General features: G+C 35.1%; 1 pseudogene; it reads left to right on the top strand.

Annotated features, from left to right (window-relative positions):
• Positions 1-7,125: 7,125 nt before the first annotated feature.
• On the top strand, positions 7,126-25,143 carry LOC113080125 (sodium- and chloride-dependent taurine transporter-like; annotated as a pseudogene).
• Positions 25,144-26,841: the final 1,698 nt, after the last annotated feature.

The raw sequence follows: 26,841 nt of genomic DNA, 5'->3' as shown, positions 1-26,841 counted from the left end.
CATTTATAACCAATTTATTATTATTAAATGTATTGTCAGCATATTTTGAGTGCAAAGTTGAAAAAATTAAAAAGTACAAAAAATACAAGAAGTAGCTATATATATATATATATATATATATATATATATATATATATATATATATATATGTATATGTATATATGTATATATATATATATATATATATATATATATATATATATATATATATGTATATATGTATATATGTATGTATGTATGTATGTATGTATGTATGTATGTATATATATATATATATATATATATATATATATATATATATATGTATATATATATATATATGTGTGTGTGTGTGTGTATATATATATATGTGTGTGTGTGTGTGTGTGTATATATATATATATATATATATATATATATATATATATATATATATATATATATATATATATATATATATATATATATTGTCAGCGTTACTGGAGCCAAATTTGTTAACATTTTTATTTTTAATACATATTCATTATTACAAATGTTATTATCAGTATATTATTTTGAGAGAGAGGTTGAAAATATATTAGGGGGAAAAACAAATTTCCTAGAATATTAGTAGGCTTTTTTATCTTTTTTTCTCGCTTTAATGAAAATAACATTTGTCTCCATTTGGACATACAATAGTTTTTAATTTAAAGGAACATGCCACTATTTTTGAAAGCAGGCTCATTTTCCAACTCCCCTAGAGTTAAACAGTTGAGTTTTGCTGTTTTCAAATCCATTCAGCCGATCTCCGGGTCTGGCGTCAGCACTTTTAGCTTAGCTTAGCATAGATCATTGAATCTGATTAGACCGATAGCATCTCGCTTAGCATCATTAATAAGGAATTAATGGTGCTAAGCTAAATGCTAGCATAGAGGCGCCACGCGCTACAGCGATTGTGTGCATGCACCTCTTTTTGTGTAATTTTATTATTATTATTTTTTTTTTTTTAAATCCTCAAAAAATATTTTACAGCGCAAATGTTCAGTGCGGTTTGGAAATATTTGCCCTATCTTTGATTTATATGTAGTCCTGCAGGAGGCGCTCTGTATCAGTCAAACTCAAAACCTCTCAATGGCACTGAAGGACAAAGCTACAAGATAACTTGGATCTTTTCCACATTTATGGGGTTTCGTCTCACATTTATGTTATAAATCACTGTATCAAAATGTTTGGCAGAATGAACATAGAAATGTATTAAATGATCACTCTATGAGCAGTGTGCCTTCCTTTTTAGAATAGCTAAGAAACCTCTGAAAACTATTTAAAACACTTGTTTGCTGGAGTTTGGTAATTTTTCAAAGAACGGCGCGAGGCTTCAGTCTGGGTTTTCATGTTTCCCCAGGCAACAGGAGGCAGAATTACCATGACAACCGAGTCAAGTGAGGGATGAAGGCCTGTCAGAGCAGCATCGTGTTTCTCTGACATCTATCCTGAGAGCAGTGTGTGTTTGTGATCCCTGAGTCACTGGCACGCAGTGAAGATACTAACTAGATTCAAACACCCACAGATCTCAGATCAGAACCATTGCAACAACTCCCACTTCACAGCACTCTCCTCAAACGTAATTTGATGCGTTTTGTTCAAGAGGAATAATAAACCTACAAAAGCACATTTAGAGGATGAAGACAAGGTAAAATGTGCTATTAGCAGGCATCATCAGATGCTGAATAATTTTTATAATATTATTAGACAATAATTTACATATAAATAATTCGTTTAATATAAAATTAATTTACATTTTTAATTGCTATTAATATATTGTGTATAAAATATAATAATATATAATATGAACATTTTTAAATGCACATATTTATTTATTTATGTATTCAAATGTTTTGGGGGGTCATTATAGATTCATATAGGGGAGTTAGACAATTTTGTGGTTTCTTTAACAGTACTAGATTATGTAAATTTCTTTTTACATAGAATTACATTATTTTCTTCTAGAATGAAAGGAAAATGGCAGGTCAGAGTCTGACAAGGAAAATATTCTTAACGCCTAAATACTACTCAAATATTAAACAAATATATCCAAAATATCTCAGGCTAAATTGAAATCAACAGGTGACCGAGCCTTTGCTGTTGCTGCTCTGAAACTCTGGAACCGGTTTCTATCAGAACTGCCTCTACACTGAATGAATTTAAACTCAAAACCCATCTTTTCTCTCTGGCTTTTAACTGTAGTTGATTGTGCGGTGTTCGCTCTGTTCTGTGCTGTAATTTATGTTGTTCTGAGTGTTAATGTAGTTGATTTTTGACTGATCATACAGCACCTTGGTCAACAATCAATGTTTTTATTGGTGCTAAGTTGAGTTGAGCATGTCGTGCAACTTTTAAAGTATGGTTTTCTTGAGTAGAGAACTTAGAATCCAGAGTGTATTTCCATATATCTTTTATTTTCAATAAGGCTGATAAAACAAAACTAAACTAGAAATGTTTCTTTGGAATTTGTTCCATTATCAGTATTAATTTAATGATTATTGAAAAACAGACCAAAGTAACACATATGCAGCCATTTTTTGGCTTTCATTCCTTTAAAAGGATCTGAAGAAAGCATGATATTAAACTAGTTATTTGAATCCACTAATTTTCATCTACCTCTGGTAGCGAATCACTTTCCATGAATGTATTTCCTGCTGCGATCAAAGCTTGGTTGGGAGTTTGGAGTGTAGTTTTTCTCCTGCATTGTTCTAACAGTTTAAATCAATCACAGCATGTGTCAGTCTATGTGCATAACACAATCTCATGGCAGTTTGTGAGTATTTTACATTTTGGCAAATCGGTGGCCTATGTGTGTCAGCATGTGAATGAAATCTTTCAGTATCCCCCAGCTGCCCTGTGACACGAACAGAGCACATGTGAGGGCGAAAGAAGCTTACTGTGGTGGCACATGACTCTTCCCATAGTCCACCTGCTTCACGTCTAAAAATACAGCACAAAAATCTCAAATCAAAACTACTGAAGAAAATCCAGCCACATGACACCCGAGAAACTAATGCACAACTAATGACAACACCAATAATTAATAAGTAACAATGAGCTCTTTGCATTCCGCTGCTTGGAATTCAATTAAGTGCAAGCAAAGAGATCTCATCACATGCAAATGTCAGTGTTACACAAGCCGAATACAGCTGGACTCAGCACTTTGGAGCTGAGCTGATTTACTGCTATTATTTTGGCATGGATAAAAATACAACCTTTTCCATTGCCTCGCTCTTTAATCTCCTCCTAGGTGACCAACGGCTCCAGAGGCCAGCGAGGAAACCTGGCAACCCCGTTCACCGCCACACACTAACCACTCACATACTCTTGCTGGGACTATTAGAATTCTTGTTGAATTCAACATTGTCTTAATGGCTCACAACACTGCCTTAATGCTCAGGTCATACAAAGTGTCTCATATGGGAGAGGATTGAAGACAAAAATGTTGAGTTTAAAATCAAATACAAAACAAATACCAACAAATATTCATATTTGCTGTGAAAATTATTTTTAAATACAGTGAATATGTCAATATGTGTCAATTGGTTGATATGTTAATATTGTAATGTGAAAGAAAGCTTCATCCCTTTAGCCTGAACAACTTCCTGTCACAGGGTTTCAGTCACATCAGAGCAGCCGTAATCTTGCAATCTCAGTGAAAATAAGAGGAATGCGGCCTTAAATAGGGTTTGTCATAGAATTAATGAAATTAGCACCAGGTGCCAGATTAACCAATAATTTGGAGGTATCTGTAAGTTTTCTCTAAATTATTTTTCAAATATCTAATTTAAGATATTTATGCTGTGCTTCAGAATCCAATGAAATATGCTCAAAAAAACTGCCCTTTTACTCCTGTTAGGATACCTTCAAATAAGACTAAGCAGTGACCTTGATATTTTGGAAATTGTAGGGTGTTCTTTAGATCTCCACTGTATAATGCACAGTGTATTCTGACCATTCAATAAGGTTTTTAGATTCTACAGTAATAAATTGTATATAAAAAGGCAGTGCATGTAATTTTAAGTTGGTTGATATAGCAATATAATATATATATGTGAAATATAAAATAATCAGCTATGTTTTGACCTTTCGAGAAGTATTTTAGATACAACAGTGCAAATAGTATTTTAAAAGGCAATGCATGTCATTTTAAATTGGTTTATATGTTTATTACATAACAATGTATTCATAACAAGTACTTTAACAAAATTCTTGCAGTGATATTTTAAAAATAAAGCATGTAACACATTTGTGCATTGACAGATTAAATATTGTCATATGTATATGGCATGCACATTGTAACGAATTATCTCCATATCATCGGGAAGAAGGAGTCGGGAACCGGCGCACAATCAAAACTCATTTTAATATCCAAAATAAACACAACAGCGCGTCAGCCCCTCACGGCGACTGACGCGCACAAATAAAAGCCAAAACATAAAACTAATGTCCCAGGCCTGGTCCTCTCTCGTCCTTCACGGTCGTCACTCCAGTTTTATATCCTTCCATCTCCTACGTGGGACTCAAGACTGGCGGTGGGGCGCAGGTGTAGCTCATCTCCAATCACTACACCTGGCCTCACTCCTCGTTCCCACGCCTCTCGGCCCCGCCCCACTCGCCACATACCCCCATCGCCCCTCGCAGGCCGGGGGGTACTCCCGAGACGGCGCTCTACTCCCCCCCCCCCCCCTTCCCTCCGGGGGGGACCGCTCACGGGGACCTGCAGGAACCTGGGGGTAGGACAGACGAGGCGAGAGAAAAGGAGATGGAAGGAGGAGCGACAAGGACGAGAGAGGGGAGAGAGGAAAAAAAAAAAAAAAAAAATCCGGTTCCCAGACGCACTGCTGCTCGGCCCTCCACCAGCTGGGTGATCTCCTCCGCGGTGCCTGGCGGTGGCACTGGACGGCCCTCGGCGGACGGCGCGACACTCCTCCGCCGCCCGATGGACGGCGACGGCTCCTCCGATTTTGGGCAGCGGCAGGAGTCCCCCGTTCCCTGCCCCTCCGGATTCCGTCACGGAGGCGGCAGGCTCCGGCCCCCTGGCGAACGGCGCCGACTCCTCCGCTCCCTCACGGACGGCAGCCGCCCCTCCTTGTCGTGGGCGGTCGGCAGCGAGCTCGCCCGTCCCCGGCAACTCGCTCCAGCCCACCGCCTCGAGCGTCCCTGGCGGCACATACCTCGCCTGCTCGAGGGCACCGCGGATTCACCACAGCGGCGAGGGATCTTCAGCAGCGCGTCCCTCCTTCTCCCGGGCTTCGGCACCACTGTAACGAGATTAATCTCCATATCATCGGGAAGAAGGGGGCGGGAACCGGCGCTCAATCAAATCATTTTAATAATGCAAAAATAAACACAAACTAGCGCACCAGCCCCTCACGGCCGACTGGTGCGCATAAATAAAAAGCAAACATAACATAATGTCCCAGGCCTGGTCCTCTCTCGTCCTTCACGGTCGTCACTCCAGTTTTATATCCTTCCATCTCCTACGTGGGACTCAAGACTGGCGGTGGGGCGCAGGTGTAGCTCATCTCCAATCACTACACCTGGCCTCACTCCTCGTTCCCACGCCTCTCGGCCCCGCCCCACTCGCCACACACATCTACATGGACAGCATGTATGTGTAAAAAAATAATAGAACCAAAGCAGCGAGAGGCTGCCATCCCGTATAGTGTAACGACCACAGCTCTCACCTTTTGAGTGATCAGCACAGTGTGGACACATGGACAGGCCATCTGTCTGCAGACAATCTCACACATGCGTACAGTATGTCATGAGTTTGGGTGACCAACTCTTTATTATACACTATACAAGAGCAGAAATGTACTGAAATAGCTTCAAATGCCACAAAAATAAGCCTTTATATCCATGACCTTGAATGAAAATGCAATCATAAGACTTTATTAAAGCAGATAAGAAAAGGAGAGACAAGGACACATAGCTTTATGGAAAAACACCACTGAGGATCACAATCCTTTAGCTTTGCTGTGATTGACAGACACAATTATCTCGGCATCGGTGCCATACAATCAGCCTTTGGACATACCGTATTTTTCGGACTATAAGTCGCACCTGAGTATAAGTCGCATCAGTCCAAAAATACGTCATGATGAGGAAAAAAACATATATAAGTTGCACTGGACTATAAGTCGCATTTATTTAGAACCAGGCGGGAAGGAAGTTAACCGGAAGTTGAAGTCGCCTGCGACCTTCTATGTTACATTATGGCCCCATAGAAACAGTTTTTGTAAAAATAGGCTAACGATTGCATCACAACCACACGACTCTCTGTCGCACAGTAGAGAAATTACCGTACAGACAGGAGGAGAAGCTCGCAGGCAATTAACTTAATATGGCGTACTGACGTTACATTTTAAAATACTATACAAAATAATTAATCAGAATACTTACTCCTGCTCACTCACGCCAAAGAACTCCCTGCTCAAGCTCGTCGTCTCTGCAAGATTAACGATGGCAGTTTGCACGCACAGCTACTAGAAGATTAACATCTGTCTGTCAGGTTGCTGACATCATCAAGCTTCGTTTGAGTCTGCGCGTCAGAAACTGAAGTGCTAAAAATAGCTAAAAACGGGCTTCACTTGTCTCAATTGAGTTCCAATGGGGGTCGCTGTGTCCATTTGGTATCTAAACACTTGCATATGATTGGTCAGTTTGGACGCGCCTATAATTTTAATTCTAAACTTGGTGTTCTTTGATTAAATGGATTATAATGTTTTCAGCACCATTATTCAGATGTCAATTCTTGTCCTGACAGCTGCTGAAACTGCTTGGATGCCTGCTGTTACTTTTCTCAGCGCTGCTAAGCAGAGATTAATCACCGTTCTTTTTTGATTGACAGAATGTTGATTTTCGAGAAATCATTTTGGTATAAGTATTTCAGGTACTAATCTTTGAAAACTAAGCGACTTTTAAATATGCATTAAAAAACAAAAACAAACAAACAAACAAACAAACGTTATGAAATATAAATAAGACTCGGTGAAGGATTCAGCTTTCTGTGCCCCCTGCTGGTGTCATATCAACTCATTACCAAGCAACACAATTAAAGCCCAGTGGAGCGACGCGCGCGACGCTGATGGATGCGAAGTGAGCGTGTGCTTGTCTCTTTAAGGAACACTCCTGTTGCACGAGAGCCTGGTGTTTTTCCACTCTCTCCGTTATTACATGGACTCGAATATAAGACAGAAGTCGGAGGGAGAGGGCGTAAAGATTATTTCCCTCGCTTTGCAGCCTCACCACAAAAAGACAAAAGAACAAGAGACGGACTTGCGCTACACATTGCATTGTCAGGTGAGTGACACTTTACAGGTCAGCGGAGGCTGAACTGTATCTTTAAGTGCATCTTTATGTAGCCTACATTTAATTAACGTTTTAACTACTCGTTTATTTTTTGTCTAAGGCGGGTGGTCATTTTTTTTAAATTAAAATATATATTAAATTAAAATCGAGTCTTTGGGAAGCGCACCTTTATGTCTAGACTTTATTTTATTTTTGAATGAACTAATTTAATTCAGCTTCTGGCATTGTATTGAAATCTATGCGTCTTAGTTACTTTTGTACTCTCACAGGCTTTTGAAAGCTTAATGCCATTAAATATTAAATGCAATCAATTTATTGTAGATGCACTGTAATTGAATATGAATTGTAAGTACTGGTAAACAGTATACCAGTCTAATATAGCCAGAAAAAGGCTTGTGACAGCACCCTCAGGACCATCACAGAGCATCGTTAGCATAGCGCGCGTTTTAACAGCTCAATAAAAATGTAGGTTAATGTGAATTTATTCTGCACTGCTCGTGCATGTAAACACTGACAGCGCGTGAGACAGATCTGTCTCAAACCTGTCATGTGGGTTCATGTAACACCGGCACGCGCACAGACACAATGTAGGTTCTTGGGGCAAAGTTCTTGTGTCCATTGGTCTAGTGTGGTGAACGCAAACCCCTCGGTGATAGATGTACATTGGAGATTCAATTGGTTCACAAGTGAATGAGAGTTTGAGGCGTGTCCGCACGCGAAGCCTTTTATTGTGGCTCGTGCTATGTCTGTGTTTGTTTGTGGTGCGAAATTGCAGTATCCTAAAAACCCGTTTTGAGGTTTTATAATTTATTCAGAAGCTTGGGTATCCAAATTAAACACGCACTGAAAAAGTAATGTAATCAGGAGCGCGCGCCGGAGAATTAGGGCACCTGGCGACGCGCGAGCGAAATATTTTTCAGGTTCAATTTTGAGAGCAGACAGATTTAGTTTTATAATGCATGATATGAGATGACCTTGTAGAAACAGTACTTTGCACTTTCTCCTCAATACCCCAATACTTCATACCTCCTCAAAAAGTAGCTACTGCTGCAGTTAGGGTTAGGGTTGATTCACAGCTATCAAAGTTTTGAGAACTTTTTGACAACGTTTTTATTATGAAAACGTTATTTATTGTAATTGTATTATTATTATCATTATTAAGAATGCTGCTTCTTTGTAATGTGAACATTAGAGGAATATTCCATTCTATCCTTCTTTAAATGTTATGAGAATGTTACATTTGAATTTTCTCGCAACATTTAAAACATGTTGTTATTTCTGAACGTTTTTTAAACGTTTTCTTTTTATTTATTAAGAACGTTTCTTCTTGGTTGTGCAAACAGTAGAAGAACATTTCATTTTATTATTTTGAAAACATTATGAAATGTTTTTTTTTTCTAAATGTCCAGTTTTTTAATTAAGAACATTTCTTGGTTATGTGAACTTAAGAAACATCTATTTTGAAAAAGTTATAGAAACTTTACATTTAAAAAATCTGTTTTTAATTTATATATATATATATATATATATATATATATATATATATATATATATATAATGAGAAAGTGTATCAAATATTAATAATGTCATAAGAACGTTCCATAAACATTATTTAAAGTTTATTTTGTCCCAACAATTTAAAAAAAAACTGAAAGTTATGTGAATGTTACCTGTTAACATGGGTTATGATATTCTTGTACTTCGAAGAATACCATGCATTACAATGATATGTGGTAAAATATCGAAATAAAATTCTGTAATATCATTGCACCTTGTACTAAAACTTAAACTTTACTGAAATTCAATTGTGTAAAGTTGGTAAAGTTTTCTAGTTTGAAAGACTAGACAACAATGAACTAAATTTCCATTATAGATGATAGCTTTAAATGTTGTCATTTCAGTTTATAATATCCCGTTTGCTTCACTTTAAAGTATAATTAAAGCATTAGACCATCTTTTTATCCCCATTCCACATGCTCTGTTTATTTTAATACATCCAGTTTGTGAACTGGAGTGTACTTTATAACCTTCACAGCTGAATATCCAGACAAGGTTAAGTTACAGCTGTCTGTTGTTGTGGCCTTCCGATTCATTGTCTTGGCTCTTTCTTCTCAGTTTATGACATTGGTTAATTTAACATGAATTAACATAGCTTTTGTTGATAGTGAGCTATCAGTGTTTATCTGTATGAAGGCTAATGAGAGATCAGGGCATGCTTAGAAGGTCATTACTGGGGTCACGGTTGAAAGAGGCTGATGGTGGCTGAGATAAGATGAGTTGTGACCCTGCAATATTTCTTTGCTCATGGCCACAAAAACACAGACACAAGGGCATTTGACTAGTACGAGTTTAGCACTCGGACACAGCTTTTCTGACTCTCTGGTGACAAATGAAATGACAATAAATTGACACATGGCTTGTTCTCCAGATGAGATAAGATGGATTTTTTTTGTGATTTAATGGCTCATTGGAATCTAATTGTCGAAAGATCAAATTGACGAAAAATATGGTAAAAACAGTAATATTTACAAATATTATTACAATTTAAAATATTTGTTTTCTGTTATATTATATGTTTAAAAAAATTCTGTGATGCAAAGCTGAATTTTCAGCATCGTTGATCCAGTCTTCAGTGTCACATGATCCTTCAGAAATCATTCTAATATCTTAAGAAACGTCTTTTTATTATTAATGCTATTAATGATTAATTTCTTATTATTATTATTATTATTATTAAACAATTATGCTGCTTGATTTTTATAGAATGCTTTGATGGATATCAAGTTAAAAAAAAAAGAGCATTTATGAAATATAAATATTTTGCAACATTATAAATGTCCTTGCTGTCACTTTATAAATTTAATGTATCTTTGTTGAATAAAAGTATTCATTTCATTTGATCGTAGTGTATATCATTCTCAACCCCTTCTCCTCTCTCGTTCTCAGTATGGCACAGAAAGAAAAGTTGCAGTGTCTCAAAGATTTCCATAAGGACACGCTGAAGCCGTCTCCTGGTAAGAGTCCCGGCACGCGTCCCGAGGACGAGGCGGAGGGCAAAGCACCACAGCGAGAGAAATGGGCCAGCAAGCTGGATTTCGTTCTCTCCGTGGCTGGAGGTTTCGTCGGGTTAGGCAACGTTTGGCGTTTCCCGTACCTCTGCTATAAGAATGGCGGAGGTGAGTGTGTTTACATGTGTAATATGACAACAAAATAAGTTTGAGGTAATACTCTTTAATCTTTGTGTGCTGTAAATAACTGCTAATTTCACATGCAAACATAATCCTGTGACATTAAATGGATAGTTCACCCAAAAAGTTAAATTCTGTTTGGTTATCACCTGAACCTGAACTACCCCTTTAAAACCTTTGAGCTCATTGCAAAAAAAAATATAAAAATGTGTGCAAATCTGTTCCTATTCTAAAGTAGAACAGTGTTTTATAATACATTTTGACCTTCTGCATGATTTACAAATTCAAATATTAATATTTTGAATTCTGTTCTGTGCTAATAAATATTTGTATAAAACGATCATACTGTATACTATATTCACACTATATCAGTACTAAATATAATACTATATTTCGTAGTATCTATACGCTTTTGTATTTAATATTTAGAATTAGCTTTTATTTAATATTTTCGGTTTTCAATTTAACTTTATTTTAATTTTATTATGTGCTTTTATCATTTTATTTCTGTTTAGCTTTTATTTATTTTTATTTCAGCTTTAGTAATTTCTCTTTATTTATTTAATTTTTTTTTTTTTTTTTTTTTTTTGCCAAGTTGACTTTTTATAGTTTTTTTTTTATATATAGTTTTTCTGTGTTATGTGCACCTTCCTTATCTTGTGTTGATGTTTCCAGGTGCATTTCTCATCCCCTACTTCATTTTTCTGTTTGGTGGAGGTTTGCCCATCTTCTTTCTGGAGGTGGCACTCGGTCAGTTCACCTCTGAGGGAGGAATCACCTGCTGGGGGAAACTCTGCCCCATTTTCACTGGTGAGACAAATGGATGAGAGAGTGAAGAGAGAGAGAGAGAGGATGAGACAGGCCTGACTTTGATTGTATTTAATGACTCATTCGGCTCAAGCTCATTTTAATCAGCATAAATCTTATTTCATAATGCTCCCATCTCCCCTACCGGCTATTCGTGGACCCTCACGGCGGCATCGACCAATCAGCACGGTCGTTACAGTGATGTGCTTTGAGTCTGATTAGCTGCAGATGTGGCTCATTAAATCATCTTCACTCTGACCTGTTTCAGCATCTGCTGCGGTTGCTTGGCAACACTAGAAGATGCTGTGTTCTTTTCAAACGCGTCGTCATGTTCAGATTCTGTGTGTTCTTATCTGTGTGTGAGCGGGATGCTGGTCACTCATACACATGCAGTACATGTGCGTTTAATTCCCCATGATTTGTTTGATTTGCGCTGCTGTGACTAACACACCGCTCTGCATTTGGACATGTATTCTGATCTCCATGGCAACAGCTGTGAGAGGTGACTGAGATGCTTGCGATGGGATCTCCTCTCAGCTCAGGAGCCAAATGGAGTAGATGTGTTAGAAGCAGTATTTTCATATAAATTATATATATATATATACATATATATATATATATATATATATATATATATATATATATATTTTTAGTGTCTTATTAATCTTGTATTTATTTATTTGTAAATGTTTTACATATTTAAATCAAATTTATTTTATCTTATTTTAGCTAAATCTATTTACTTAATATTTTATTTGCTGATCTTGTTAATTTTTACATTTTATAATGCATTTCTTATTTTTATTTAATTTAATCACATTTCATTTATTTATTTTTATCAGATTAATTTTATTTAAAACAAATATAATTTATATTTATAATAACAAAAATAATTGTATTATGCATTTATAAAAAATCTAATGTTTATTTCTTTATTTTTTACTTATCTATATAACAGCTATATATTCTCATGTAAAAAGACCTGATTAATAATGTGTAAAATATACAAAATGTTTTATTTATTCAATTGTATTTTTTTAACTTTTCTTTTTATTTTAGTCAAATTTATTTATTTTAGTTATTGAAATGTTTTAGTTTATTTTTTACATTATTTTTTAATTATAACACTTTTTTTCTTATTTTTGTTTAAACTTAATTTTAATATTTTATCAATTGTATTGATTTATTTAATATTTGATTTATTTATTAATTTTTTTTATTTAGTCTTATTAGTAAGTACAATTGTATTTTTATATTTTTTATTATTAAATAGTATTTTAATTACTTTATTTTAAATGTATTTATTTTTATAAATAAAATGTATTAAATCTATTATTTATTTTAATAAATTAAATTAAATTAAATAATTGTATTTATTTATTTTCTAACATTTCATTTAAGAGAATTATTTAAATCAAATATATGAAATTATTATCATTGATTTAAATCAAATTAAATAATTTAGTTTAATTTGATCTATTTATTTTTTCTTTACACTGCTTTTCTTTAAACTTTCCCATAGACCCTCTAGCACTCCTTTCTATTATTTTGGTTCCTGACCTCTATATACACACTTGCACGGGCACGTCTCTCGCAAGGCTGGGCTGTAATCAGCACACACGGTGCAGATGAGTTATATTTCCTGACAGCGTGAGCCCATTGTCCCATTCCACACAATGATTATATTCTTAGTCTCACTGACAGCTGACTATCCTCTCATGAACACGCAAATGCACCTACTGTGAAGTCCTGCTCATACATACTCAAATACACATTTGGCATTCTGTTGTCAGCTTTCACAGCAGCTCCTGGCACCACAGAGTGAGCTTGTGGCACTTTATATTAATTATAGCATAAAACTGGCATTCAGCCTTTGCCTGCCCTCAGCCCTAGAAAAATGAACACCAAAAATACAATTTTAGACATAGACGTGTCAGAGCCAACAGGTGAAGCTTCATTGTCGCTTCAGCTGTGCTAGACTCATTAACTCAGCTGTGTGCAGCTACTAAATATTTGAGTAATGATCCATAAAACCCTAAATATAAAAGACATATTTAAAGAAGTAGGAGTTAATTTATTTTAACGACTGGAATAAAGTGACAGATCGATGGAATTTGAACAATGTTGTTGACATTTACAATAATTTATATTTTATAACATTAGAGAACATAATATGAATAATGATTCCTTAATGGCTCTCGGGCAAGAAATGAATCAAAATTACAGACTTAAATTAAAATAAATAAAACAATATAGATAAATATATAAACAATCAAAACAAATAAATACATACATACATAAAATGAAAACGAACAAAGTTAAAATTTTCCAGTTTGTTGTAGTAGTATTTATTTATTTATTTATTTCATTTCAGCAAATCAGTATATTAGAATGATTTCTGAAGGATCATGTGACACTGAAGACTGGAGTAATGATGCTGAAAATTCAGTTTTGACATCACAGGAATAAATTGCATTTAAAAATATATTCAAATAGAAAATTGCCATTTTAAATTGTAGTAATATTTCATAATATTTTTTGATGCAGCCTTGGTGACTTCTTTAAAAAAAAAAAAAAAAAACCCACCTAAACCACTTAAAGGTGCTGTTTGTAGAATTGACATCGAGTGGTTGAACTAGGTATTGCAGTCCAAATTCAAAATATCGGAGAGTTTTTTTTCACCCGGCCCCTCCTCCTCAGACTTGATGCACACACAGGTTGCCAGATTGATGACACCAACAGGAACGAGCACACTTGAAAATGAATTAAATGAAATACTTTGTGTTTTCCGCCAAATTTCTGCTGAAATAAAATTGGGTAAACTGACAGTGGCCTGATTTCACAAACCAAAACAGAGATCTACATTCTGACCCGGGGACACACATTTTCAAAGAAGAATAACTGACTGTAACATTGTTTTTCAAATAAACAAGTATGTTAACTTTTCATGTTTCTTAAATATCTGTGAACATTTTATGGTATTTTAATGCTTTAGTATAGAGTCAAAAACTTACCTCCAGCACCTTTAATCAACACAGCTTTTGAATGGTAGTGTAAATATATTTATATATGATATAATTTATATATATATGTAGATACAAAATAATTTATATAAAAACATTTATATATAATTATAATAAAAATAACCAGATATGTATTTTAGGAAAGCAATTAGGGGGAGTTATGCTTTCATATTGACTTATATTCTGTTTATGCTTCAGGAATCGGCTACGCCTCGATCGTGATCGTGTCCCTGCTGAACATCTACTACATCGTGATCCTGGCGTGGGGTCTGTACTACCTGCTGCAGTGTTTCCAGCACGAGCTGCCCTGGGCTCGCTGCAGGCACAGCTGGAACACCGGGAACTGTGTGGAGGACACCGTCCGCAAGAACAAAACCCTCTGGCTCTCCACCAACGCCACCAACCTCACCAACCTCACCTCACCGGTCACTGAATTCTGGGAGTGAGTATCGAGCGTGTAGGAGTGTCGTCCTGAGGGTGTGTGTGCAGGACAGGTGCTCTACGCTCATCCTCATCACTCTGATGTCACCTGCAGGAGGAACGTCCTCAGCATCTCTTCGGGGATCGACGAGGTCGGCGGTCTGAAGTGGGAGCTGGCGCTGTGCCTGCTGGCTGTCTGGATCATCTGCTTCTTCTGCATCTGGAAAGGAGTTAAATCCACCGGCAAGGTGAGGGAGAGGATGAGAAAATCCGGAAAAATGTCACAAGCAGGGGTGTAACAGCCATTTAACTTTTACACTCTCAGAAAAAAAGGTACAAAAGTTGGGGTGGTACCTTTTCAAAAGCCACACCTTTGTACCTAAAGAGTCCATATCGGTACCTTAAAGGCACATATTAGTACCTAAAGTGTACATATTACCGTATTTTTCGGACTGTAAGTCGCACCTGAGTATAAGTCGCATCAGTCCAAAAATACGTCATGATGAGGAAAAAAACATATATAAGTCGCACTGGACTATAAGTCGCATTTATTTAGAACCAAGAACCAAGAGAAAACATTACCGTCTACAGCCATGAGAGGGCGCTCTTTGTTTTCAGTGTAGACTACAGGAGCACTGAGCAGCATAGAGCGCCCTCTCGCGGCTTTAGACGGTAATGTTTTCTCTTGGTTCATTTCTATTGGTTCATTTCTCTCGGTTCTTGTCAAATTAATTTTGATAAATAAGTCGCACCTGAATATAAGTCGCAGGACCAGCCAAACTATGAAAAAAGTGTGACTTATAGTCCGGAAAATACGGTAGTACCTAAAAGGTACAAAAATTTACCTTTTGAAAAGGTACTGCCCCAGTGACAGCTTTTGTACCTTTTTTTCTGAGAGTGTAGGAATATCTAAGTTTGTCCCCCCAAGTTTTGGTCATTATATTTTAGATGTAACCGACTGCATAAAATGACCAAGCAGAAGCCAAGTGGTTGTTGCTGGCCTTTCAATAAATCAGACAGGAATACTTAATATTAATATTCATAAGTCAAGTTGACTTCCCCAATTTTCGATTAGATCCAGATTGAAACTTACTATGTGTTGATTACAGAAGTAGCTAAGAACGACAAAAATTCTGGTATTTTTAATGTCAGTACTGTATGATTTATATGATATTATATTGCGTATTGTAAAAGAAAATAAGCAAGATGAATAATTAGAATAAATATATTTTGATCCTTTATTGAAGCACATAGCATACATGGCCATTTGGCTTCAGCGGTAACATTCTTGAGGCTGAAGTAAAACTGAAACATTGTGAAATATTATTTATGTTTTATATTTGCATATATTTAAAAATGTTGTTTATTTCTGTGCTGCAAAGTTGAATTATCAGCTTCAGAAATCATTCTGATATGCTGATTTGACATGTCTTCTTATTATCTGTTATTTGTGTGGAAAGTGTGATACATTTTCTTTTCAGGATTTTCTGATGAATAAAAAGTTCAAAAGAACAGCATTTCTCCTGCAACATTATAAATGTATTTAATGCCACTTTCAATCAATTTAATTTGTATGAGTTGATTTCAAGAAGAAATTTAAAAATTCTTACTGACTGGTAGGGTATAGATGAGCTATAAGCTAACAAAAAATAACTAAAAAACACACACAAAAACAATGATTTTACAGGGTCTTTAAAAGAATCAATTTTTTCAGTTTAAAATATGTGAAAAGTCACAGCTGTCATAAGACATCCCAACATAACCATGGCTTTGAACAGTCAACTAAAATGAAATAAATAGAGATACGTTTTGATTTTGGATTTTAATCGCAGACACACTGAGCCTCATTCTTGAAACACGAGTAGAACTGATTTTCGTGCCAATCATTTGTAAAAACATTTAATCCAATGCAGCGCTTTACGAAATAATGAGCGAATTACACAGAAATCCATTCTGCGCATGTTTCTTGAATAGGACCCAATTAATGTGCACTTTCACACGCCTTCCTTTCAGAGTTTGTGGCACTCAGTGGGTTTTATTTGTGAACATGGCTTGCTTTATGTAGGTGTATAATTGTTTTATATTCATAATAGAAATCCACAAACCCCTCTGACCTGTTCTCGGTCTGTCTGCAGGTGGTCTATTTCACAGCGACGTTTCCTTTCCTCATGCTGATTGTGCTGCTGGTTCGCGGTGTGACTCTGCCTGGCGCTGCCGAGGGCATCAAGTTTTACCTTTACCCCAATCTGACCCGCCTGAAAGACCCTGAGGTATTGAGACAGGCAGAAAGAAATCTTTGTTTTTGATGGTATGTGATGTAGCACACTGAAATCTCTGTGTCTGTGGACCGATGTAGGTGTGGATTGATGCAGGCACGCAGATCTTTTTCTCTTATGCTATTTGTCTTGGTGCGATGACATCACTGGGAAGCTATAATAAGTACAAGTATAACTGTTACAGGTGAGGACTCACATGTTTTTATGTTAATATTTATATGCTGTCTATTTATTGTACAGATATTGTGTGTGTGTTCAGGGACTGCATGCTGCTCGGATGCCTGAACAGTGGTACCAGTTTTGTGTCAGGCTTTGCCATCTTCTCCGTCCTGGGTTCATGGCTCAGGAGCAGGGCGTGGCCATCGCCGATGTGGCCGAATCAGGTAATGCTCAGGGTCAAAGGTCACCAACCTGCTCACACAGAACTCTTGGAATGAGAAGAAGAAAGTATCCATGTGCATACTATGTGAAAGTTATCTTATTTTATGCAGTTCCTTGACTATACTGTATGTATAAAGTGACTTCACACTACAGCCTATTCATTTGTATATTTTTTTTTAAATAATATAACTCACAATTATAAGACCTTTTGCTGCATGTATGCTATATACATAAATATATACATGTACAAGATGCAGATAAGTTTTTCATTCTGGCTCTCATGAGAACACCTGGAGATTTAGTTTGGTGCTTATACTGCACATAGTGAGACCCATTAAACATAACTATAAAAATGTCATTAATATTCATTTATTAATACATTTTTTCATATGAATATTTATTAAAGCTTATTTTGGTGTGTTGCCGGCAAGGAATTATATGCATTGTCATGTTTAGTGCTGCGAAGTGAAATGCATCAGTGAATGATATGTCTGTTGTTCCTGTAGATAGATTTATGCTTTTTTTATCTTACAGTATTACGGTTAGTCGATCTGAAACAGTGATTGTGCATTAACAGTGATTGTGATAGTGTGTGTGTGTGTGTGTGTGTGTGTGTATATATATATATGTATATATATATATATATATATATATATATATATATATATATATTGTATTGTGTCTTGTGATAAGCTTTTCTTTATGACGTCCTTTATTTCTGTTTCCCAGGTCCTGGTCTGGCCTTCATCGCGTATCCAAAGGCCATCACAATGATGCCCCTGCCGACGGTCTGGGCCATACTTTTCTTCATAATGCTTCTGCTGCTGGGCCTAGACAGTCAGGTGAGATCGACACACACAAACACACACCTACACTTCCCGCTGCAATTCATTTTTTAATTTTTGGGTGAGCTATTTCTTTAAGACAAACTAGCCACCTAGCCACTAACCTCTGAGTAATAAAATGATCCTCTGGGTGGTGTGACATATGAGTGTGCTGGTATAAGAACAAATACTGCAAACATTGAGGTGGTGGTTAAGCCAGCAGGTCATAACTTAAAGGGGGGGTGAAATGCTATTTCATGCATACTGAGTTTTTTACACTGTTAAAGAGTTGGATTCCCATGCTAAACATGGACAAAGTTTCAAAAATTAAGTTGTACGTTTGAAGGAGTATTTCCGTTCCAAAAATACTCCTTCCGGTTTGTCACAAGTTTCGGAAAGTTTTTTTCGAGTATGGGTCTGTGTGACGTTAGATGGAGCGGAATTTCCTTATATGGGTCCTGAGGACACTTCTGCCGGAAGAGAGCGCGCTCCTGTATAGCAGAGCACTGAGAGCACAACAGACTTCACTGATCAGAGCGAGAGCGTCGCGAAATGTCACAAAAGAAGTGTGTTTTTGGTTGCCAGGGCAAGACAACCCTGCACAGATTACCAAAAGAGAAACAGCATTAAGGGACCAGTGGATGGAGTTTATTTTTACAGAGCATCAACGGAGTTGTGCAAGTGTTTGTTCCCTGCATTTCGAAGATGCTTGTTTTACAAACAAGGCCCAGTTTGACGACGGATTTGCACATCGTTTATTTCTTAAGGATAATGCAGTCCCAACGAAAAAGGGTCAGGATCGTGTGTTGGAACCGCAGGCGGTGAGTAAAACTGCTTCAGATATCTCTGTGTTGTTAACTTAGCTATCGGCGCGTAAGCACATCAAGTAAACAACATGCGATGTTGTCATCAAACTGCACTTTCCACATGTACAGCTTAAAAAAAAAGATAAAAAAAAAAAGACGACAAAGTGGAACTTAGTAATTTTCCAAAACTGCTAAGCAAATATATACAGTTTCAGTACATACCACATAGAGACGTTGTTGCTGATGCTGCTCTTGTTAAATTTCAGCCTCTGGATCTGATTTTGGATCATAAATATAAACTGAATCTGACTGTAAGCCATGGTTTGTTTTGGATGTTTTTGTCCTCACGGTAATATCACAGCTTCCAAACGCTCTCAACGCAAAAGCCTATTGGCGCTCGTGATTCTTTAGCTCCGCCCACACGTCACGCCTCCAGCCGGTCGTGTTTTTCCGGGAAAAATCGATACAGACTATCTTTCTCTTATGAATATTATAAAACTAAAGACTTTTTGGAGTTATGAAGGATGAAGTACTACTCTATAGGTACTCAAGATTAACAGGATATTGAGTGAAAACGAGCATTTCACCCCCCCCCTTTAACAACATAGTGCTCAGTCCTGATGTGAAACATCATCTCTATGTGATGTGTGTTTAATTACGCCGCTAGATTTTGGGCTGCCTCCCACAAACACACCCCCTCACTCACATATCACGAGACGCTGAAGGTATTCCAGGCTCATATGACCTGCGGAAAAGCCAACGTGCGGCAGATCACATTTCCTTTTGCGTATGTGTGTGTAAAATTACACCTACATCACACACACTCACACACACACACACACCAGCAAACAAGTGTGTGGATATAAATAAGGGTGCCATTATTATGAAAGTCATTCACGCTCCAGTTTATAATCCCTCAGACTGTGTGTTGAAGCACGTAGGTTTTGATTCTCCACAGGTCAGGGTAAAATGTCACCATTGTTTGTTTGTAGATGACTTCAAGAGGATAGACACATTAAAACAATGTTTTTTGAGAAAATGTTTGTTAATGATGTTTATTTAATGTTTTGTTTGTTTAATCAGGGATAGTCATCATAAAAAAAAATCAGTCCTCATACACATTTTCATAATAATTATACTTTATTTTACATAATGATTGAAAAAATATAGCATGAAGCCTTATTTTACTTACCTGTTCTTTCTTTTTTCTTTTTTTTAAGCGTCAATCCCACTACTAAATGTAACCTAAACTAAAAGATTCAAAAACAAAACCGGTACTTAAAAGAATAAAAAATTGCTGAATTTTTTTTTACTCACTCTCAGGCCATCAAAGATTTGAATGAGTTTGTTTCCTGGTTGAGAATTCAAACAGCTTCTAAAAACCCCACAGTGACTCCAGTCCGTCAGTTAACATCTTGTGAGTGAAAAGCTGCCTGTTTTTAAGAAACATATCGATTAAAACATTTTAACTGTAAACCATCACTTCTGGCCAAATACAGGTTCATAATCCATAATAACACTTTCTCGTGTAATGCAATATGTTAAACAGTCATTAAAACACAGAAAATCAAGGGCAATCTGTAATCATGATGAAATGACATTGAATGTAAACCCATGATGGGTTTAACATTTTCAATGTTTATGCAATTTTAAGTTTGCTAAATGTTTAAATGTTATCAAAGAAATTTGTATTTTGTCAACTAAAATTATATGCCTACGTCAAAATGAAAAAACTAAAATCTATGAAAACAAGAACGGTAATAACTAACAATGCTGTACTATTGGACACTAGAAGGTGTCCATACTGGACTGCATTTATGCAATGTATCAAATGACTTCTGATTCACAAACATTGGGATTGTCCAAATCACATCACTTCTCATTTACATAAAGTTAAATGGTTGCATTGTTCTCTAAATCACAAATCTTTATAACTGTATTGTCACTCCAGGCACAAAATCATACAGCAACAAGTGACAAAAGCTCTTTATTCCAGGTTTTTTTTTTTCATTTTTTTCATGGAATATAAAGTTAGTTTAAATGAGATTTATTGTATCCAAACGAACACAACAAATGACCAGTGACAGTTTATTATAGCAGCTTATATAATTTTTCAGTAAGCACACAGTTTAAGTCACAAGTACTCACCAGTGTTGTTATTATCAACTAAAACAATAAAATAAAAAAATAATAATAATAATTAACTGAAATAAGATTAAATAAAATAAAATATAAATATTAAATGAATAAAATGTTAGAAATAAATACTAAAATGACTAAAAATTACATAGAAATACATTTCGGCTAAATATAAATATTTTAAAAAAGTAATAAAGTTAACAAAAGCACATAACAAAATTACTAAAATTAAACTGAAAACTGAACATGTAAAAATAAAAAAGTTAACTAAATGAAATAGATAAGTTTGTTGAAGTACTTAAATGGTTAAAATAATGAATTTATTTATTTATAAATTATATAAGCACAAACTAAAAATTACAAATGCACTAAACCTAAAATGCAAAATGAAAACTGAAAATATAAAAATATGTAAACTTACTGAAATCAATAAGTTTAAGTACTAAAATTTAAAAAATGCATAAAGGCTAAAAAGAGAAAAACTAATAAAAAGTAATAAAACCGAAAATAAAACAAACAATAGAAATTATCAATAAATACTACAGTGGTACATAAATAATTGTCAAATAGCACTGGCACTTCTTGAATCAGTTCAGTTTTTTCTGCCCTCAGTTTGTAGAAGTGGAGGGTCAGATCACCTCTCTGGTGGACCTGCACCCATCCCTCCTAAGGAAGGGATACTGGAGAGAGATCTTCATCGCTGTGATCTGCCTCATCAGTTACCTGCTGGGACTCACCATGGTCACTAAAGTAAGAGAGAGTGAGACGGAGGAGTGTGTTGTATTGATTCAGGGTGTGTGAAGGCTGAATGTGCATCTGTCTGTCTCTCTCAGGGAGGCATGTACGTCTTCCAGCTGTTTGACTACTACGCCGCCAGCGGTGTGTGCCTTCTCTGGGTTGCATTCTTTGAATGTGTTGCAGTAGCCTGGGTTTACGGTAAGTGCTCACTAGTGCTCGACTTTTCTACTTCACCACTATAATAAAAGTATACAAAATCTTAAAATCATGGAATTTCTACTTTTTTTTTTCAAGACAAGAAATCTAGCAATCATATTTTAATTCATTTAGTATTATATAAATATATATTTTAGAGAAAAAGAGTCTAGTTTTAAAGGATATTTTATAATAACTGAAGGCTTTTTATTAGAATTTAATTAACATTTTCTCTTAATTATTTAAGAAAAAGTTCATTCAGACTATAATACAATCTATAATACATGTGTTTTAAAAAACTGTTCAAATCAGTGAATTTCTACTTTTTTAAGGAAATAAATATTTCAATCATATTATAATTCATTTGTATACATTTGATGGAAAATTTAAAATTATTTAAGAATTTTAATTCCTAATGTATATACATTTGAAACATATAAAATGTCCTCTATATGCTCTACCATTCAAAAGTTTGGGGTCAACTTGATTTTTTCTTTTTTTATTATTATTTATCATAAATAACAGTAATGTTAAAAAAAAGATTTCTATTTCAAATAAATGTTCTTGGTGGTTGCTAGGCAGAATGAATTCCTAATTTAAATTTTCAGTTGAAATAATATTTAACAAAATAAAGAAGAAGTTTTAACTATATTTTGATCAAATAATGCAGCCTTGGTGAGTATAAGTGACTTTTAAAAAGCATTTAACAATCTTACTGCCTATGGTTTTTGGATATATTAATATACACCAGATCATATGGATGTTGTGCATCACATGCCCAGACACACAAATCATCATACAAATCAAGGTATTAGACTGTGAATGTGAGCATAAAAGAGTCATGTGATAAAACACTGTAAACAATCATAAACACACACTATACTGTATGCACTACTATTAAACGGGTGTCTCTTCAAAAGCTTTGGTCACTTGTGTTTACAACAAAAATCCTGAGCTCATTTGTAGCGTCATGCCTCTTATGATCTTTGCATTAAGCTCATTAATGTTGCTCAATCAAGAGTCTAACTATGTTTGCTGAGATTAATCTTATACTGTATAATCTTATTTAGTCTTATATAATCACGTCAGTCATCTGGGTTTATTTCAGATCTCTGTTTTTCATCCTGAGTGACCCCACATGAAATCTGCCTACTGTTCCTCATGTTTTCAGTGTTGATGATTTGAAAAACCCAGCAAAAAAAAAAAAAAGAAAAAGGAATAAAGATGCATGTGTGTGTTTTCAGGGGCTGATAATTTCTACGATGCTATAGAGGACATGATCGGCTACAGACCCAACAGCTGGATGAAATGGAGCTGGATGCTGATCACACCCGTCCTTTGTGTTGTAAGTGTGCAAACACAATTCATGCTTGAGAAATATGGCCAGCAGCAATGGTTTGTGTTCATTCCCATCTTTCCATTTCAGGGATGTTTTGTCTTTTCACTGGTGAAGTACAAGCCGCTCACCTATAACAAGTTTTACAAGTATCCGGATTGGTCCATTGGATTGGGTTGGGCTCTTGCGCTGACTTCTATGATTTGCATCCCGATGATGGTCGTCATCAAAATCATCCGATCAGACGGATCCCTGATAGAGGTGAGAAATTCCTAAATTGCACATAAATATGTCAAGTATACAAATCTATTGACATTTTGAGATTTTTTTTTTAGTACAATATATCTGACATCAGGATGATTCTTAAGTTAGGGCAAAACTATTTTGTCCAAGGATGATGAAAAAAAAAAAAAAAAAAGAAAAAAAGAAAATTTGAAAAATTTGAAAAAATCCCCTACACTAAATATGTAAAAAATCATTTTTCATGAAAATAAATTTATAAGTATATATATTAAAGTATATATATATAAAGTATAAATACTATTATACTATTAGTATAAATAATGTATTTTATTGTATTGCATTGTATAAATAATTCAAATAGTCATAGTTTTAAAGGATATATTACAGTAACTTTTTTTATTTTTATGTAATTTGTTACTTTGATTTTAATTGTAAAATGTCTTTTAAAATTAAGAAAATAAAAAGTTAATTCAGACTTTTTTCTTTTTACTTCCCCTCTAAAATAAATGTTTATTTGTTTAGTTTTTTACTATTAAAATACGTGAATTTCAACTTTTTTAAAGCAAAGAAATCTAACAATTATATTTTAATTAATTTTGTATTGTTTTGATATTGGTTTTTGTAATAATAAAACCTTCATATTCATGCGGAAGAAGGAGGCGGGAACCGGCGGACAATCAAATAAAGACTTTAATTACAAAAATAAACAAAAAACAGCGCATCAGTCCCTCACGGACGACTGATGCGCACAAATAAAAAGCAAACATAAAATAGATGTCCACACTTACTCTAAAACAAGAAAGGTTCTTTTTAAATAAGATCATCCATGATTTCACTTCTGTGTCATAAAATCTGCTATCGTCTTAAAATCTGTCACTAATAATAGTCTTGAAAACATCCTCAAATCAATGAATGTGTTGTGTTCAGCGGATCAAAGCTGTGGCGGCGCCAGTTAAAGGAGGCGCGAGTTCTCGTCCGAAGGAGTACAGCCAGAAGAACAGTGAGCTGCTTCACCCGCTGGACCCTAACGGCATCCACAGCTTCACCAAACACAGCCACACCATCGTAGAGACTACCATGTGAGACTCTCTAAGAGAGATTCCCATATTCTCCCGCTCCTGTCCTCTCCTATGGGAGATCCCGTTCTCCTGTTCCCTCTCTCACGCTGCACTAGTGTGTTTCAATGACATGATCTTATCAATCGTTTTTGCATTGTAGGACTTTTATTATGATTGTAATCATTGCTATTAGCATTAATGCTGATATTGTAATAACCTGATGTGAGCTTTAGCTGTCTGGGGTTTGTTTAATCTGTTTAAACCACATCCTAACCAGGAACAACACACGATTTACCGCTCATCGCATTATGATTTCTTTTTAGGATTTTGATCATAAAGTGCCACAATGAGACATATTGCCTTCTATTTTGGTCCTGCCACTCTGAATAGCCCTGCCAATAATATATATATATATATATATATATATATATATATATATATATTGTATTAAATGTTAGATTATTTTAATTATTTATATATAATTTTTAAGTGAGTTCAGACTCTTGTACTTTCCTTCAATAACAAATTTATTAAAAAGACTTCAAATCAGGACATTTCTGCTTTCTTCAAGAAAAGATATCATTTAATTTATTTAGATTTTAATTAATTTGATTATGAAAAAAGTCATTTTATAGTTTTAGATTAACTGTTAATGTTGTTCACACTTAATCTTGAACAAAATCTAAAAATAGGTTTATAATATCATCAGTAATTTCTGTTTTGGGTCATTTAAAATAAATATTGGCTATTATAATAAATTCTATCAGGGCTTTATTTTTTATAATAGTCTTACATACCAATTAATTCACTCAAATAAATGAATGCAATTGGTCAAAAATTCTGCTCCGCATATATTTACGTACATAAATCATTGCTTTTATTCTGATTTTGTTGCTTTCCATTGCATCTCACTTTGTATGATGACTTTTATTGTGTCGCACCTGGTTAGGATGCAATTCATCAGCAGAGAGAGCGAGAACAAACTAAATGTGACATACACTACATTATGATGTCCGTCAGTGGTTGTGGCAGTAACAGTAAAAAGTTTAATGAGGTTCTTAAATGTTCTTTGTCTTGAAGAAAAATGAATGTACCTCCGCTTTGGGGCGGATGCTGTGCACAGACATGCACACACACGTAAGACATAAGCAAACCTTAACGCTCTGTCCTTTCGTCTCTCCTTGAAGCATGATCACTGCCATCGCACACACAGAGTCACTGAGTTCACAGCTGTGTTCACTAACACAAGTATCATTTGATGCACTATTATAAGCATCATTTACTGTAAAATGATCCAAGAGCTGATGAATATCAACACCGCGCAGGGCCATTTGGAAGCACTTTACTAGCTGTTCATGTATAGCAGGGTCCGAAAGTATATATATCTAAAAATATATATTTTATTTAACTTTCCTAAATGTTTTTGTTTTAAAAAAAAAAGTAAATTCAAACTTTTGGACTTATTCCTCACTTGTATAAATGAATTAAAAACCTGTTAAAGTCTGCAAATTTCTTTCGCTTCAAGAAAATACATTTATCAATCATATTTTAATTTATTTGGTATTGTATACATAGCTTTTTTTTATAAGACTATTATTTAAGAATTCATAATTTTTTTTAGATGTTTTATTTTATATTCAATGCTTTTTGTTGTTGTTGTTGTTGTTTTAGATTAATGTCTAAATGAAATGCATACATAAATATGTATCGTGACCATGAATTAAGAATTTCTTTCCCCTTGTTTTAGTCATATCATGTCCACAAATTAATCCGTTCCCTCATTTTAATTAAATGAAAATAGGGAATGTATTAATACAACGTGACCACAATTTACTGAAATGAGAGAATAAATTCATTAATCATGAAAAAAAATCTTTTTTTAAAACGATTGAACTAAAATGAGGGAATATGTTCCCACATATTATGTGCAGGGCTCTGCATGAGTTGTGCATATATTCATTTTTCATTTTTATTTAATATATATCAGCATAATAATTTGAGGAAAAGGCTGACATGAACAAAACCTGATGAGTGTCTGATCGAAGAGTCTCATGAGCAATGTCACTAATGCATTTCTCTTGCATTTGATG

Source organism: Carassius auratus, unplaced genomic scaffold (genome assembly GCF_003368295.1).
Source record: "Carassius auratus strain Wakin unplaced genomic scaffold, ASM336829v1 scaf_tig00030267, whole genome shotgun sequence".
Classification (NCBI taxonomy): Eukaryota; Metazoa; Chordata; class Actinopteri; order Cypriniformes; family Cyprinidae; genus Carassius; species Carassius auratus.
The sequence above is the reverse complement of the archived record's forward strand: the minus strand, read 5'-3'. Positions and strand labels throughout refer to the sequence as shown.